We start from the raw sequence: 15,176 nt of genomic DNA on the forward strand, positions 1-15,176 counted from the left end.
CAAACACTCAGACTGGACGTGACAAAAGATTAGATATCGACGCGAATGACGCTGGGAGCTCGACGAACGCCGTAGTCGAATAAAAAATAAAATAAGGGAGACATGAGAATGTATACCGCTGTCTCGAATTACAAACCTAACTACTGCTATCTGAAAAACTACAGAAGTGGTACCGAAATTCTCGCCCGAGCTCTTTACCGTGAGAAGCAATCAATAAATTTTAAAACAATGTCGGCAGCTCGTGGTCGTGCGGTAGCGTTCTCGCTTCCCACGCCCGGGTTCCCGGGTTCGATTCCCGGCGGGGTCAAGGATTATCTCTGTCTCGTGATGACTGGGTGCTGTGTGATGTCCTTAGGATAGTTAGGTTTAAGTAGTTCTAAGTTCTAGGGGACTGATGACCATAGATGTTAAGTCCCATAGTGCTCAGAGCCATTTTTGTAAAACAATAATACACTTTGTCAAAATATCGTGTGATTCAACGTCTGCGACAAAAACCTGTGATGGAGTGCACGATGTCACATCGCAGCAGCATGGAGAGTCACGTATAGTGAAGACAATTTGCGTCTACAAAACAGAAATAGTAAAATTGATCTAGTTTTATAACATAGGACGTTCATGTTTTACATTCAAAGTGCTTTCGAAACTACGGCAGCGACCAACGAAACGGCTGACCGAAGTCATACACCATGATCCAGCGTTCAGAAGTATGTACCCACAGTAACCATTCTGAGTACCGATTGTAAATTACTGCAAAAATTTTCAGTGTCTTCTATCGCTATGAGCTATGCTGTTATCACATATTGAACACTGTACTATTTCCTATCGGTATGGGTAGCGAAGTACAGTTGAATAAAGACCTAAATTTTAATTTAAAAATCAATTCATATGTACTACTAAATAAACTAGCATCTGAAAATACTAAAAAATACTCGAGTAGGAAATGGCGACGTTTCAAGGTGGAAATTTTTATATTTGAAACTATAAAGATACCATTGAGCTACGACAGTTCAAATGGTTCAAATGGCTCTGAGCACTATGGGACTTAACATCTGTGGTCATCAGTCCCCTAGAACTTAGAACTACTTAAACCTAACTAACCTAAGGACATCACAAACATCCATGCCCGAGGCAGGATTCGAACCTGCGACCGAACGGTCACGCGGTTTCAGACTGAAGCGCCTAGAACCGCACGGCCACACCGGCCGGCGAGCTACAACAGTAACTTACTTCTTAGTCGTGAGGTAAACGTTCACCACACTGACAATTCTTCACTGAAGCTATATCACATAATTTATCGGAAGTTTTCTTGTAAAAGTAGAATAGCACGATATTTTGGAAAAGAGTCTTTGGTATTTTAAAAGCTAATGCCGCAATGGATAATTAAGAATTCCGGGACACACTATATACAACAGAAGAGCAATTGCTGACAAATCTATTATGTACGCCGTTCAGTAACTTTGCACGTGAATATTCCGTTGTCAGCAGTTCGTGGTCTTGTGGGTAACATATACAGGGCGTTTCACTAAATGTGTTTGCCTTAGTAAGTTACGAAGTAACAGGCGACGGGAACATTTATTGCGGTAGGTCACCATAAGAAACGTTACACTGTCTGCGGAGCTATGAACATAGTGACAGGCGGTACGGGTCAAACCTGTGGCCGTGTACTGTGCTCCACACAGATGTGACACTGGCACCGGCGACTGCAGCAACGACTCGTAAGCTGACGTGAGGACCGTGATGTACTGCAGATAAAACAAACACCTCTGTCTCCTCTTTTCTTGCAGTTCTTCGTCTGTTACTGTGGCGCATTACTAAGCTGCCTGTTTCCCGAAGTCGTTGTTCGGCACGTAAGAACGTAATGGCTGCCGGAGCTCTTCGCCTAGGATATCTCACCACGTACGCCATGGCTGCTTCAGTGGCATCGTGTCAGCACTCGCCGAGCATCAGCAACATGTCAACGCACTCGTCGTTCGTGTATGCCATCTTCATCCGATGTCAGTAACTGTGGTATATTGAGCCCCGTTTGTTTGTGTGGCTCGAACTGTGGGGTATACGGCAACGTGCGGCGACAGTCGGCAGTCTAACAGCGCATCGAGGAAGCTTCTCGCTCCGGCGACGTTACAACTCAGCCGCACAACATTCAGAAGTCGCATCGCGTTATGTGCAGCGTGTGTGCTATCAGCCCCCGAAGTTTTGAAGCGTTGTATCTCCCAAACTAAAGGTGATAGGAATGTAATTTAAATTGACGTATACACAGCTGGTGTTACTGATTCCAGTACATGATGGAAACAACTATTGTTCCACTTTAAAAAATTGTATCTTTTTGCTGTAACTCTTTCGATAATAACACAATAAACTATGTTCATAGCTCCGCAGACAGTGTAACGTTTCTTATGGTGACCTACCGCAATAAATATTTCCGTCGCCTATTACTTAGTAACTTACAGAGGCAAACACATTTAGTGAAACTCCCTGTATAAGGTGTTCAAAAAAAGTGTCGAATAGTTTGAGAGGTGGTATTACTCATCGAAATGAAATAAGTCCAGTAAACATGTGTCCGGAAAAGCATACTTTCTGAGATAAGTCCAATAACCATGGACCGGAAATGCGATACTTTCTGCGATAAACAGGTGTTTCCTGAAGGTGTTCAACATGGCGTCCACCTTCATGACAAAGCACCCCTCAGGGCGTAAACAATGACCCACCCCTTGAAGGATACCCAGCTGTTGTTGTACCTGCTGGCACGCATTGAAGGCGCGACTCTGTAGCATCCGCACTCTGTAGCATCGTTGACTGGCGTGGCATAGACGAATTCCTTCAAGTTTTCCCATAACCAAAAGGCTACGGGATTGAGGTCTGGGGAAAGAGCAGGTCAAAGTGTACCGCCCACCCCGTCTGCCCCAACGATCCTAAAATGTCTGCGTCAGATGTAAGCGGATACTGTGATGAAAGTGTGGTGGTGCGCCATCATGCATAAACCACATTTGTATTCGTTGCTGCAATGGTACATCCTCCAGCAGCGTAGGCAACACATTAATAAGAAAGTCCAGATAATGCGCCCCAATTCACCTTTGTGGCAGCAAGTACGTCTCTATCAATCTACCACCTAGTACGCCTGCCTATACGTTGACTAAGAATCGGTGTTGATGCCCTCTTTCTTCAATTGCTTGGAGATTTACATCTGCTCATTCATGCTAATTAAGGGAATTGACAACACCATCTCTTGTGAACCCTGCCTCATAGGTAAATAAAATCTTTAATGTGAACAGTGAATCTGCGGCACACTTCTGCAACAGCCATTGACAGAACCGCCGCCTGCAATGATGATCCTGTAGCGATAGGGCCTGAACGCGCTGTAGTTGATGTTAGTACAGCAACTGTTCATGAATTACCCCTCAGATAAGAGAGAGAGACACGCCTTCTGCTGCTCTAATCATCGCAGACCGGTCCCAGGGCTTTCTTCCACCGAACGTAGCACACGCTCCTCCGCGTCAGGCGTGCGGACTGTGTGGGGCCTTCTACTGTCAGTTTTCCGTGGTGCAAGGGCACCTGTGTCCCTCAGCGCTACATAATTGAGCTGAAAAGCTTACCAGAGGACACAAAAGCAGAACATCGTATCTGCCATTTCACTTGAAGAGTAGTAGGCTTCCATTTCAAACAAGTGGTGGAAGAGAGAAAATGTAAATGTACTATACCATTTATACGTACAGACAGTGCAATAAGAGTAAACACATAGTCAATCAACGTTTGGAAGGAGATAAAACACAATGATACACCCAAGGTTGACAGTACTGAACAATAAGGCACACAAACACGACGAAACCTAACGTAGCCTACAACACAACTGACTGCAGACCACCTAATGGTACTATGAGTAAGACATTATAGTACCATGCCGACACATGTGACGGAGCGCAAACGCAACGACTGTGCTAAATCCGCAACTAAGAAAAAAAAAAATGGCTCTGAGCACTATGGGACTTAACATCAGTCCCCTAGAACTTAGAACTACTTAAACCTAACTAACCTAAGGACATCACACACAGCCATGCCCGAGGCAGGATTCGAACCTGCGACTGTAGCGGTCGCGCGGCGCTACTAAGAGTCGCGCAGCCCTTCCTATAAACATGGGTTTATTTCGGAAAGTATGCGTTTCCGGACCAATGTTTATTGGACTTATTTGTCTTGTCTCGATGAGTACTACCACCTCTCAAAGTATACGACGTTTTTTTAACAACAAATTAGGTAGTTTAACTCTTAATGTAAAATTTATTTCACACTCACAGGTACGTTGTAAATGCAGGTCAAATACATATGACACCAAGTAGAGCGTTATAGAGGACACACAGTGGCAGTTTCAAATACAGTTCCACCAAAACAAAAATGGTTCAAATGGCTCTGAGCACTATGGGATTCAACTGCTGTGGTTATCAGTCCCCTAGAACTTAGAACTACTTAAACCTAACCAACCTAAGGACATCACACACATCCACGCCCGAGGCAGGATTCGAACCTGCGACCGTAGCAGTCCCACGGTTCCGGACTGCGCGCCTAGAACCGCGAGACCACCGCGGCCGGCTCCACCAAAACATATCAGTTATCCTGAACCACACCAGGAGATTATCGTACTTACTTTACTTTTTCGTGTCCGGAGATTTGTTTCAAATCCTTTCAGCCCAATGTCGGGCCAAGTCCAATGTTTCTCTCTTCTCAAGCCATAGTTCGTCAGGGGTACACCTTGTGGGGCAGATGGAACACTGTAGAAGGTGTTCCATATCCTGAACTTCACCACAGTCGCATTTGTTGTCTCCTTCGTCCTTGAAGCCCCATTTGACTAGGTTTGCTTTAACTGGTGCTACGCCTGTTCTGATGCGGTTCAGTGTTCTCCAAATCTTCCAGCTTGATGTACTGCCGATGGGTATTTCTCGTCAGGCAAGGGAGTCCTTCGGAGGCTCGTTCAATTCACTAGTGAGAAAGCTCTTGCGGGATTTAAGTCTGCTACGTCCACATGAAGAACCATGCAGCGGGTGGCGCTCGTCGAAAATCTGTTTAAATTTTTCTGTATGTTCGTGCGCAATTCTTCGGGATTCAGGAGATGAGAATCCAGCTGCTTTGTATATTTTCCCAAGTGGAGTGGGTTTCATGCATCCTGTTGTTAGCCTGCATGTTTCATTAAGGACTGTAGTGACTTTTTTGGCATGTGTGGATCGAGATCATACAGGGCATGCATATTCTGCCGTGGAGAAGCAAAGTGCTTGAGCGTTGTTCGTAATACAGTCGGACTAGCTCCCCATTTACTATTCGTCAGTTTTCTTAAAATATTGTTCCTGGCAGCAACTTTTTGGCAGGTTTTTTCACAGTGATATCTGTACGTCAGTGATCTATCCAGCACGACACCAAGGTATGTTGGTTTGTCCGTATGGTCCAGTTTGTTGCCATTCCAGGTGACGTTCAGCTTCTTGTTTGCCTGTTTTGTGCGGAGGTGGAAAGCGCTAACCTGTGTCTTAGATGGATTTGGTTTGAGGGAGTTCTCTTTATAGTATTCAGACATTACGTGTAGCGAGCTTTCTAATTTCCCTTCTACTTCCTCGAAGCTATTTCCTTGCGCTGTAATGGCCAGATCATCGGCGTACAAGAAGTGGGTAGTACGTTCCGGTGTTGGTTGATCATTGGTGTATAGGTTAAATAGTAGGGGGGCCAGCACACTGCCCTGGGCGAGACCGTTCTTTTGTCGACGCCATCGGCTTTTTTTTCCGTCCAGCATTACATAGAACTGTCTCTTTTGCAGCAGAGATTCAATAATTTTTGTGAACTGATAAATCTTAAATGTACAGTACAGTTTTTCCATGAGCTTTATGTGGTTGACGGTGTCGTATGCAGAACTTAAGTCCACCAATGCTACACCTGTTATTTGTTTCTTTTCAAACCCTTCCTCTATGTGTTCTGTGAGTGCTAGGATTTGACTGGTGCATGATTACCCGGGTCTGAATCCAGCCTGTTGGGGAATGAGCTTTTGGTCTGCGATATTTGCTATGAGGTTTAGGATTATTCGTTCGTACAGTTTGTACAGATGGCACAGGAGTGCTATTGGGCGGTAGTTCTTCGGCTGACCTGCGTCTTTCCCAGGTTTTAGCAGCGCCACTACCTTTGATTTCCTCCACATCTTTGGGATCTTACACGTTTTTAAGCAATGATTAAAGAGCTGCAGGATCCATTGCTTGGCACTAGGTCCGAGCTATTTGATCTGTTCCACACATATATCGTCCACTCCCGCTGCTTTCCCGTGTTTCATTGAGTTCATTCCATGATTAAGGTCTTTCATGGTAAATGGTATTTCGAACATGCTTGACTCTTGACTCTGAATTCTGCTGATTTTTATTTTCTGACATTTCTTGTTGGGTTTTCCATTTAGTAAAAGCTGATGGGCAATTTGATTGGGTGTTACTGAAGAGCATTGTTTAGCTGTCCCAAAGTCACAATTAAGTTTTTTTATTAAGTTCCAGGTGACTTTGCTGCTGTGGGTCATATCCATTCTTTCCAGAGTTTCGACCCATTTCCTTTGTCTTGATTCACTAATCATTTCCATTAGTGTTTCTCCACATCGGACTACTTCTTCACTAAAGGGGTCCTGTTCGTAAAGAATTTCGTACTCGCTCAGGATGTTCTTTGATTCGTCAGAGAGACCTGGGGTGAAATGCTCTCTGCAGCCTCGGGGTATGTGTCTTCTAGAAATCTTTTGGAGGGTCTCTACGAGAGTTTGATAATTTTCTGGAATTGGGTGTAGATTTTTTATTTCTGCATCCAGTTCCACAGCATATTCTGTCCATTTAGCTTTTTTAAAGTTGAAGCGTCTGCGGAATGGTATTTTCGTTGTTCTCAAAGCAGCGTGTATTTGGATTCCGTTAGATCGGTGTTGTGTTTTAGGAAGAGGTGCGTATGCAGTTTTTAAGCATCGGTCTTCAACGTTTGCGCTTACAAAACAAATATCAGGGTTGTATTCGCGTTTCCAGATTTTGCTGCTGAACGAGCATGGTAGCTTGGGATCATGGATTAGGGATAAGTTATTTATTTCCGCCCACTGCTCTAATTTATGTCCGTTGTCGTCTGTATGTTTGTAGCCCCATGATGTGCTGTGGCAGTTGAAGTCTCCTAAGATGAACTGTGTTTTCTGGTTGTTGAAGTTTGGCGGCAAAGTCAAGTTGAACTTCTCTCCGGGCGGCTTGTATACTGACGTTACGGTGAAGGTGCTACACTCGACAGTCAGAAATTCTATGTTATTGTATGTAGTTCTGTTAGTTGATATTATGGCCATCTCAGGTTTTGTGAAGACAGCGCTGCCATATTTAGGATGTGGATTTTCTATGGCTAGTTTCATTCCTTCTATTTCTGGTCTTATTGCCCCTTCTTTCTTGTGTGTTTCTTGTATACACAGTATGTCCCACTTGTGCGTGCGGCAAAGTTGTGATATGATTTGTTGTTTGTTTTTGGTGATAACCTCTACGTTTAGGCTTGCAATCGTCAGAGTTGGCTCTGAGAAGGGCCCATTCTTTTTGCTTTTCCGGTGTTGGAAGGATTGGCCGTTGTCTTTTATTGCAACGTTTCCGGGGGACGCCAGCATTATCTGACAGATGATTCTCGGTCTCTTATCTCAGACAGCGCACGCGTGGAGGCTCCTTCCTTGTCCCCCGAGATTATCGTAATATCTAAGAAAACTGACAAATGCAGAAGAAAACAATATTTAAACGCCCGCTTCATTCATCTGCGTATTTCTTTAAACGGTGACGCACTGATCAAGCGTGTTTCCAGTTTTTTCACCCCAGCGCTAGTGTAGGGTTTGTTAAACTCAGCGGAATACTTAGTCATTTTAGCAATAGCTTATCAAGGCAAAGATTGAAGTCAACGGATACCACAAAAAATCGCCTGTGGGTGAACTGAATATGGCGAATGAGGAACCAATTAGTTTCTTTAATGGCTTGTGTGTGAATGTAGTTATGTAGACTTTCGCACTTCCTTCTACAGCAATCGGAGTCTTCTTCAGTCAACGCCAGCAACGTAGAAATGTAGGACACTTATGATTTTCAAGTCGTATAAGTTCAAATGGCTCTGAGCACTATGGGACTCAACTGCTGAGGTCATTAGTCCCCTAGAACTTAGAACTAGTTAAACCTAACTAACCTAAGGACATCACAAACATCCATGCCCGAGGCAGGATTCGAACCTGCGACCGTAGCGGTCTTGCGGTTCCAGACTGCAGCGCCTTTAACCGCACGGCCACTTCGGCCGGCCAGTCGTATAAGTAATTTATCCTGTCAGTACCAGAAAAACTGTAGCCACCAGCTTTCAATTCAATACACTAATTTTCGATTCCACTGCACTGTCATCACTTCTCGTCCACTGCTTTGAAATGTGTAGTATGCCATAGCGGATAGAAGTTTCGTCAACAATTATGAACCTGCCCCAAGAGTCCTGTGGATTGTGCTTAAAACATTTCCAAGTTCAGGTTCCAAATGCTGTTCGGAGTCAGTTTTTGTTCAAATATCAGGCAACGGAACGCTCAGATCTCATACAATTGTTTCATGACCACTGTTAGTGTAGGATGTAGCATACTAATTACCATGATTTGTCTGTATCAGCTAGTACTCAACTGGCTCGCCGGAGCACGCTTCGTATTTTGTGAATACCATTAAATTCATTAATTAGGCGGGCCTGGTGGTGTAGCGTTGAAGTGCGTGAATGGAAGCGAGAGGTCGAGCCCTGGCCGGACTACGCAAATTTCAATCTGCCTTTAACCTTCCCCTCTCAACTACGTAAGGAATCTCCAAGAACGACTCGTGGTTCGGTTAAACTGTAGGTTCACTTTGACCGGTTGGATAACTGGGGTGGATTAGGATAGGCCGACCAGACGTTCCGGTTTTTTCGGGACAGTCCCAGTTTGCACATAACTGTGCCGGTGTCCCGAGAAAATCATTCGGGACACATAAATGACCCGGTTTTTAATTTAGAAACAAAATATGTCCAGTAATATTTCTCATTTAATTACATATCAGTGAAAAATATGTCTCCTAGAAGTAGAACTTATAGAAATATATATATTCACAATACTCCTCATGGCCTGGCGCATTTGGTTTCAAATGGTTCAAATGGCTCTGAGCACTATGGGACTTAACTCCTGAGGTCATCAGTCCCCTAGAACTTAGAACTACTTAAACCTAACTAACCTAATGAAATCACACACATCCATGCCCGAGGCAGGATTCGAACCTGCGACCGTAGCGGTCGCGCGGTTCCAAACTATAGCGCCTAGAACCGCTCGGCCACACCGGCCGGCGAATTTGGTTTAATCCGTCTTATGCCTAAAAAAAGAGTAAGGGATATATTGAAAAGAAGAACAGATACTGCCTCTCCCAGCTTCTAACCTGCGCACCTTCCACTTTATGGCATTCGAGACAAGTAAAACCAAAACCAAAGGAGTTATAAAGGAGCTTCACTTAAACCATTTCTCCTAACGTGACTGCAGCCATATGGCAGTTAATTTCGTGAGAAAGTCTGCAGTGAAACGAAATCTTACATTTTAGTATGAAATTTATAAATTGTATCTGATTGCTGATTATTTAAAAAATTATATCTAAGTACCTATCACGTTACTAAACTTCGGAGAAAGTATATCCAGACTATTACAATAAAAAAGTGGATACAGTTTTTGTATTTCTGAAGAAAAGAAATTTATTTATGTGCTTTGCAGTTGACAAAATGAAGATACATGCTTGCTACGAGTTTTTTAGAGGCCGCGTTGTCGTAGGCCTATTATCAATTTCAGAATGTCATGGTGACTGACAATAAAAGTAAGCGCCAGTGTGGTAATGAAGTTAGGTGTAAAGTATAATCAGCCTGGATTAGGGACACACAAGTTGCCGAAATGGCGTCCAATTGAAAGACATGCACTCGACCATTGAGCTACACAGAATTCATTAACTCAGGATAAATAGACTCCGTTGCCGGTGCAGTGTTCACGTCAGTTTCATCTTATACAGTATTAATCTACTCAACTGTCCGACCCATCAAATGAGAATGTTTAATAACAGCACGAAAATGCCAGCATACGTCTACACGATTATTAACTGAATTGTTTAGGAAGTTTCGTAACGAATATGTGTCTGATTTAAATATAAGTCATGAAAGTTGAACATGTGAGTATGCCAGGAAAAAAGATAAAAGAAAACGATATTTACTGTTGCTCGACACGTACAGCCCAGTTCTTCCACATACAACAGACTATTGTGTTGGCCGTGGAATATCTTCTAGTCAAGTCGATGTATCAACAGTATTTTCAAAAACGGTTCTGTTTGGCGAGTTGTTCCAGCAGTGGTATTCTGTTTCGCAATGTGGGGCTTAGTCTACATTTTACACATTATATAGGGTGTAAGGAGTAAAAAAAATGGTTCAAATGGCTCTGAGCACTATGGGACTTAATTTCTGAGGTTATCAGTCCCCTAGAACTTGGAACTATTTAAACGTAACTAACCTAAGGACATCACACACATTCACGCCCGAGGCAGGATTCGAACCTGCGACCGTAACCTGCGCGGTTCCCGACTGTAGCGCCTATAACCGCTCGGCCGCCCCGGCCGGCGTGTAAGGAGTACTGCTACCGCCGGCCGAAGTGGCCGTGCGGTTAAAGGCGCTGCAGTCTGGAACCGCAAGACCGCTACGGTCGCAGGTTCGAATCCTGCCTCGGGCATGGATGTTTGTGATGTCCTTAGGTTAGTTAGGTTTAACTAGTTCTAAGTTCTAGGGGACTAATGACCTCAGCAGTTGAGTCCCATAGTGCTCAGAGCCATTTTTTTGAGTACTGCTACCTTCGATGTTATGACGTAAAGATATTGTTCCCCTTACTTGTCGCTGGCTTCTGGAATTTTCGGAGCTGAATGGGCCTTTTCTCTGTAGGGGGCATTCTCTTGCTGTATAACTTCAACGTTGTCCGACTGCGCTGAGTTAGTGAGAGTCGCTCTTGGGCTTCTGAACGGAGCGTTCGAGTGCAGACGCGTAGCAGATAAATAGTGATAAGAATTTGCTAGAAAATATATTTAAGAGTTGTAAATGTTATGTCGCCTCGTAAGAAAAAAGGCGTTTGAGTAATTCAGCTACATGGCGGAAAGACCCGCCGGATCAGTTTTGAGATTTGTGGTTGAACCAATACAGTATTCGAGAATCAGTAACGTTCGTGGAGGAACATATTGATAGTAGAACGTAAATGGAAAGGCTTCCGTGACCAGTGATAACTTGTTTAATTAATATCGAAGCGCAAAGGGCAATGGTTACTTCCGTGTGAATGTGAAACGATCTTAACTCTTACCACTAGACTGGACGAGTGCAGGCATTGTTAGAAAAGTGAGTTAGGTCCTAAGGGAACAATAAAACAAACTAATTTGACTTGTACTGTTATTGTTTCAAAGTGACATTTCCTATTTCTCAACTGAACAACTTTTTTACACTGACGTAAAAAAAACAGTAACAGCAAGATGAGTTGTGAGACACAAATAAATTTTGATAAAAGTGTTTCAACATCTCAGAGGAGATCTCTACTCAGATTTCGCGCCAGTCGCATAAGAATGGAGCTAGTAGCGCCACTGTGAGGATGTAAATCAGGTTTAATTGAAATGCTCGCTGCAACGGTTGTGAGAGTTACCTTTGAGATTAGATCCGTTGATGTTTGTCAAGAATGCCTTTAAGGCGACAAAAAAGCCACTATCAATACATCACTGAGTTTGAAAGAGGACGTGTTATAGGGGTACGAGAGGCTGGATGTTCCTTCTGCGATACTGCAGAACGACTTGGCACGAATGTAGCCACTGTTCGTGATTGCTGGCAGCGGTGGTCTGGAATGTACAGTTGCAAGAAGTTCGAGGTCCGTACGGCCACCTAGCACTACCGGGAGGGAAGACAATCGTGTTCGGCATATGAATCTGGCGCACCGTACTGCATCTGCAGCACCAATTGGTACCACATTGACACATCGAACTATTACATATCGGTTAGTTCGAGGACAACTCTGATCCAGACGCCCTTAGCGTACATTCCACTGACCCCAAACCACCGCCATTTGCGACTTCAACGATGTCAAGCGAGAGTTTATTGGAGGGCAGGGTGAAGGTCTGTTGCGTTTTCCTTTGAAAGCTGGTTCTGTCTCGGTGCCAGTGATAGCAGTATGTTGGTTAGATGGAGGCATGTTGAGGGCCTGTAACCAACTTGGTTGCGAGCTAGACACACTGGACCTCCACCTGGAGTTATGGTTTGGAATGCGACTTCGTGTGACAGCAGCAGCACTCTCGCAATCTGACTGCAAATTTGTGCGTCAGTCTGGTGACTCCACCTGTTGCTCTGCCATTCATGAACAGCATTCCAGGCGATGTTTTCCAACAGGATAACGCTCGGCCACAAACCGCCATTGTCCTACAGAACGTCTATATGTTGCCTTGGTCTGCTCGATCACCAGATCTTTTTCCAGGGAATCCCATATGGCACACATCATCGGAACAATTCCAACATCATCCACTAACAACAGTAATCGTCCCTTTAGAGACCGACCAAGTGCAGCAGGCATGGCACTCCATAGCACAAACTGACACCCGGCACCTGAACAACACAATGTATATACGTCTACATCCTCGCATTCAACATTCTGGCGGTTACACGGTCATGTACCGGCATTTCACATTTGCAATGGCTTATCTCCCGCTTACATTAACCTGTGATATTACAATGTTAATCGCTGAAACATATTACCTAGATAAATACGTATATTCCCGAAATTTCGTTACTGTACACGAATGATTTTTTGGTGTTGCGGCTTTTCTTCCGTCAGTGCACAAGAGACAAGTGTTTGTATTGGGCACATGGTTAGGTTTATTTTATAACGAAGCTTGTTCTTTCAGGAAAACGACCAAACTCGTTTTCGATAGCCGCAAAAAATACGTTAACAAACTAGAGAGACAGGAACCGACTTACTACACTTGTCTCTACGACAGGACACAGTTCAAATTTAATCGCTGTAACAGTGTACATACATTACGAGGGTGTCCCAGGGAGAAATTTGTCAATATTCAGTGATATGACAGGAACGATCATTGGAAACAAGTCTCATAAATATGGACTCTAAAATGCATACCTTAAGATCTCTGAGCACTTGTTCAGTAGAAGAGAGGTGTTTCACAGTAGCGAAGATGAACAAGTGCTCATAGCTCTTAAGGTTTGCACTTCAGAGCCCATATTTACTAGACGTTTTCCTTATTTTGGGCTATACTACCAGCTCTCATACTAAGGAGTGCAAAGACCTTGCAGTGGAAGAGATTTGTTTCACACTACTGAAGATGAACAAGTGATCATAACTCTTATGGTATGCATCTGAGAGCCCATGTTAGCAGAAATTTTTGCTCCGAATTATCGTTGCTACCATATCCCTGAATCTGACCATTCCTCTAAGGTCACTCTGTATAGGGCGTCTCAAAACTATGGGGCAAAATTATGCAGGTGATAAAGGATCCAGAACTGATTGAAGTAAGCAGCTAAAGGGCATAAATGAGTATTTCATTTCTTATTGACAACCTACGCCTTAAAGCAACGACTTAAGCTCTCAGTAAATGTTGAAAGAGACACTTGTAGTCTCATTGCGCGCGTTACAACATAATCCATCGAAAGAAATGAATTATGGGTTCGTTAGCATTATCAGTATCTTGCCAACGATGGGCATTCAACCGCAGGGAGAGGGGAGGGAGGGGACATCGGTTTCTCACCAGGGGTAGCTGGGATAGCTCTCGTCAGGAACGGGGAGGGGGTGGGGAGGCGCCCCACTGTCATTGAAAGCCACCGCCGCAGTCTGTGTACCTCATTAAGTGTTCATCGCCTACCGCACTACCTGCTTACTCCAGCTATCAACTGGACTACCAATGGGTGACACCGCCCCCCCCCCCCCCCCCCGCTACGTGGACTACGTTTATTGATGTTTTATTGATTGACAGTGTCCGTGCAACTGACGTCTTGCTGTGAACTAGTTTATGGACATGCTCTTTGGCTTGGTATTTGTACTAACACTCCATCAGCTGTCGTATGCGTTCATATCTTTAGTTGCTTTTGTGTGTTTAAAATACCTCACAATATGATTCGACGGCACTGCATGCAATAGAGGTGCAATTGCTGCACCACAAGTAAATTCCATACTGTGTTCGTCGAAGAGCGCATTTCATAGGAAGCTGTAGATGGTTACTGACGTATTTTTACCACATTATTCAACACAATCCCCTCGAATTCTTCTGTGTGATCAATTCCTCCTCCAGAGTCTTTGCGAATTCTCTGTGGTCTTAACGAAATTTCTATCAATGGCGACAAATTTCTTCCAGTTGGTATGGTGCTTGATGCACATTATAAATCATGACACAATGCAGACGATTGTATTGTAACTCACAGCGAGCAGTGTTAATGAAAATAAGCAGTTAACACACATGTGCCTCATATGCACTGCTTAATCAGGATATTTTACTGCCTGAAATAACTTAATTATGTTTTTAAATTTTCTAATGTCTGTATAATTTTGATGGTAAAGATGGCTAAAACGTTCAACACTAATCTAATTTGTGTTTTATACTGTTTTATCTACTCACTTCATGGGAATTTCAGGATAATTTGTAACAATAGCCATGGTTCTCATCTTTTCTGTTCCCTACCACTATTAACAATTTTTAATTTGCACAGTATGCAGTAACTATTATTATTACTGATCAGTGAATATAATTACTATTCAAGTAATGTAATTCCTTGTTCCATGACCATATAGCAATGTTGTAATAAAATGAAATAAATCAAACTGAAATAAATACTAAGGTGATACTGTTTACAATACCATACAAGGTAAACATTAATAAAACCGATAAACTGCAGCGACGGATTCCAGAGGTCCATTAGACATCAGAATGCGAAGGTGCATCTGGAAAGCAGAAAAAAATGTTGACAACTAGCCTGGTGTTGGTGTTTCCAAATTATAAAAATGAGTTCATATTATTGTGTCGCATTAGCAATCAATCATTAAGCTATGTATTAAATGAACAAGTAGAGGGGAAGAAATATCCACCTGCCTATGCATCACAACAGTTAAACAAAAGAGAAGAACTATTGTACCACAGAAA

At 43.4% G+C, this 15,176-nt stretch overlaps 1 long non-coding RNA gene across 3 annotated transcripts in view; it reads right to left on the reverse strand.

Moving 5' to 3' along the window:
- LOC126248231 (uncharacterized) overlaps positions 1-15,176 on the reverse strand; it is a 130,219-nt gene that overhangs the window by 15,765 nt on the left and 99,278 nt on the right. The window contains exon 3 of one of the 3 annotated variants that reach the window (XR_007545435.1): positions 14,860-14,977. The exons of the other annotated variants lie outside the window; for them this stretch is intronic. This is a non-coding gene — a long non-coding RNA (uncharacterized LOC126248231). Of the gene's footprint in view, positions 1-14,859; positions 14,978-15,176 lie in introns of those variants that run through there. 3 annotated transcript variants of the gene reach the window in all.

Source organism: Schistocerca nitens, chromosome 1, assembly GCF_023898315.1.
Source record: "Schistocerca nitens isolate TAMUIC-IGC-003100 chromosome 1, iqSchNite1.1, whole genome shotgun sequence".
NCBI lineage: Eukaryota > Metazoa > Arthropoda > Insecta > Orthoptera > Acrididae > Schistocerca > Schistocerca nitens.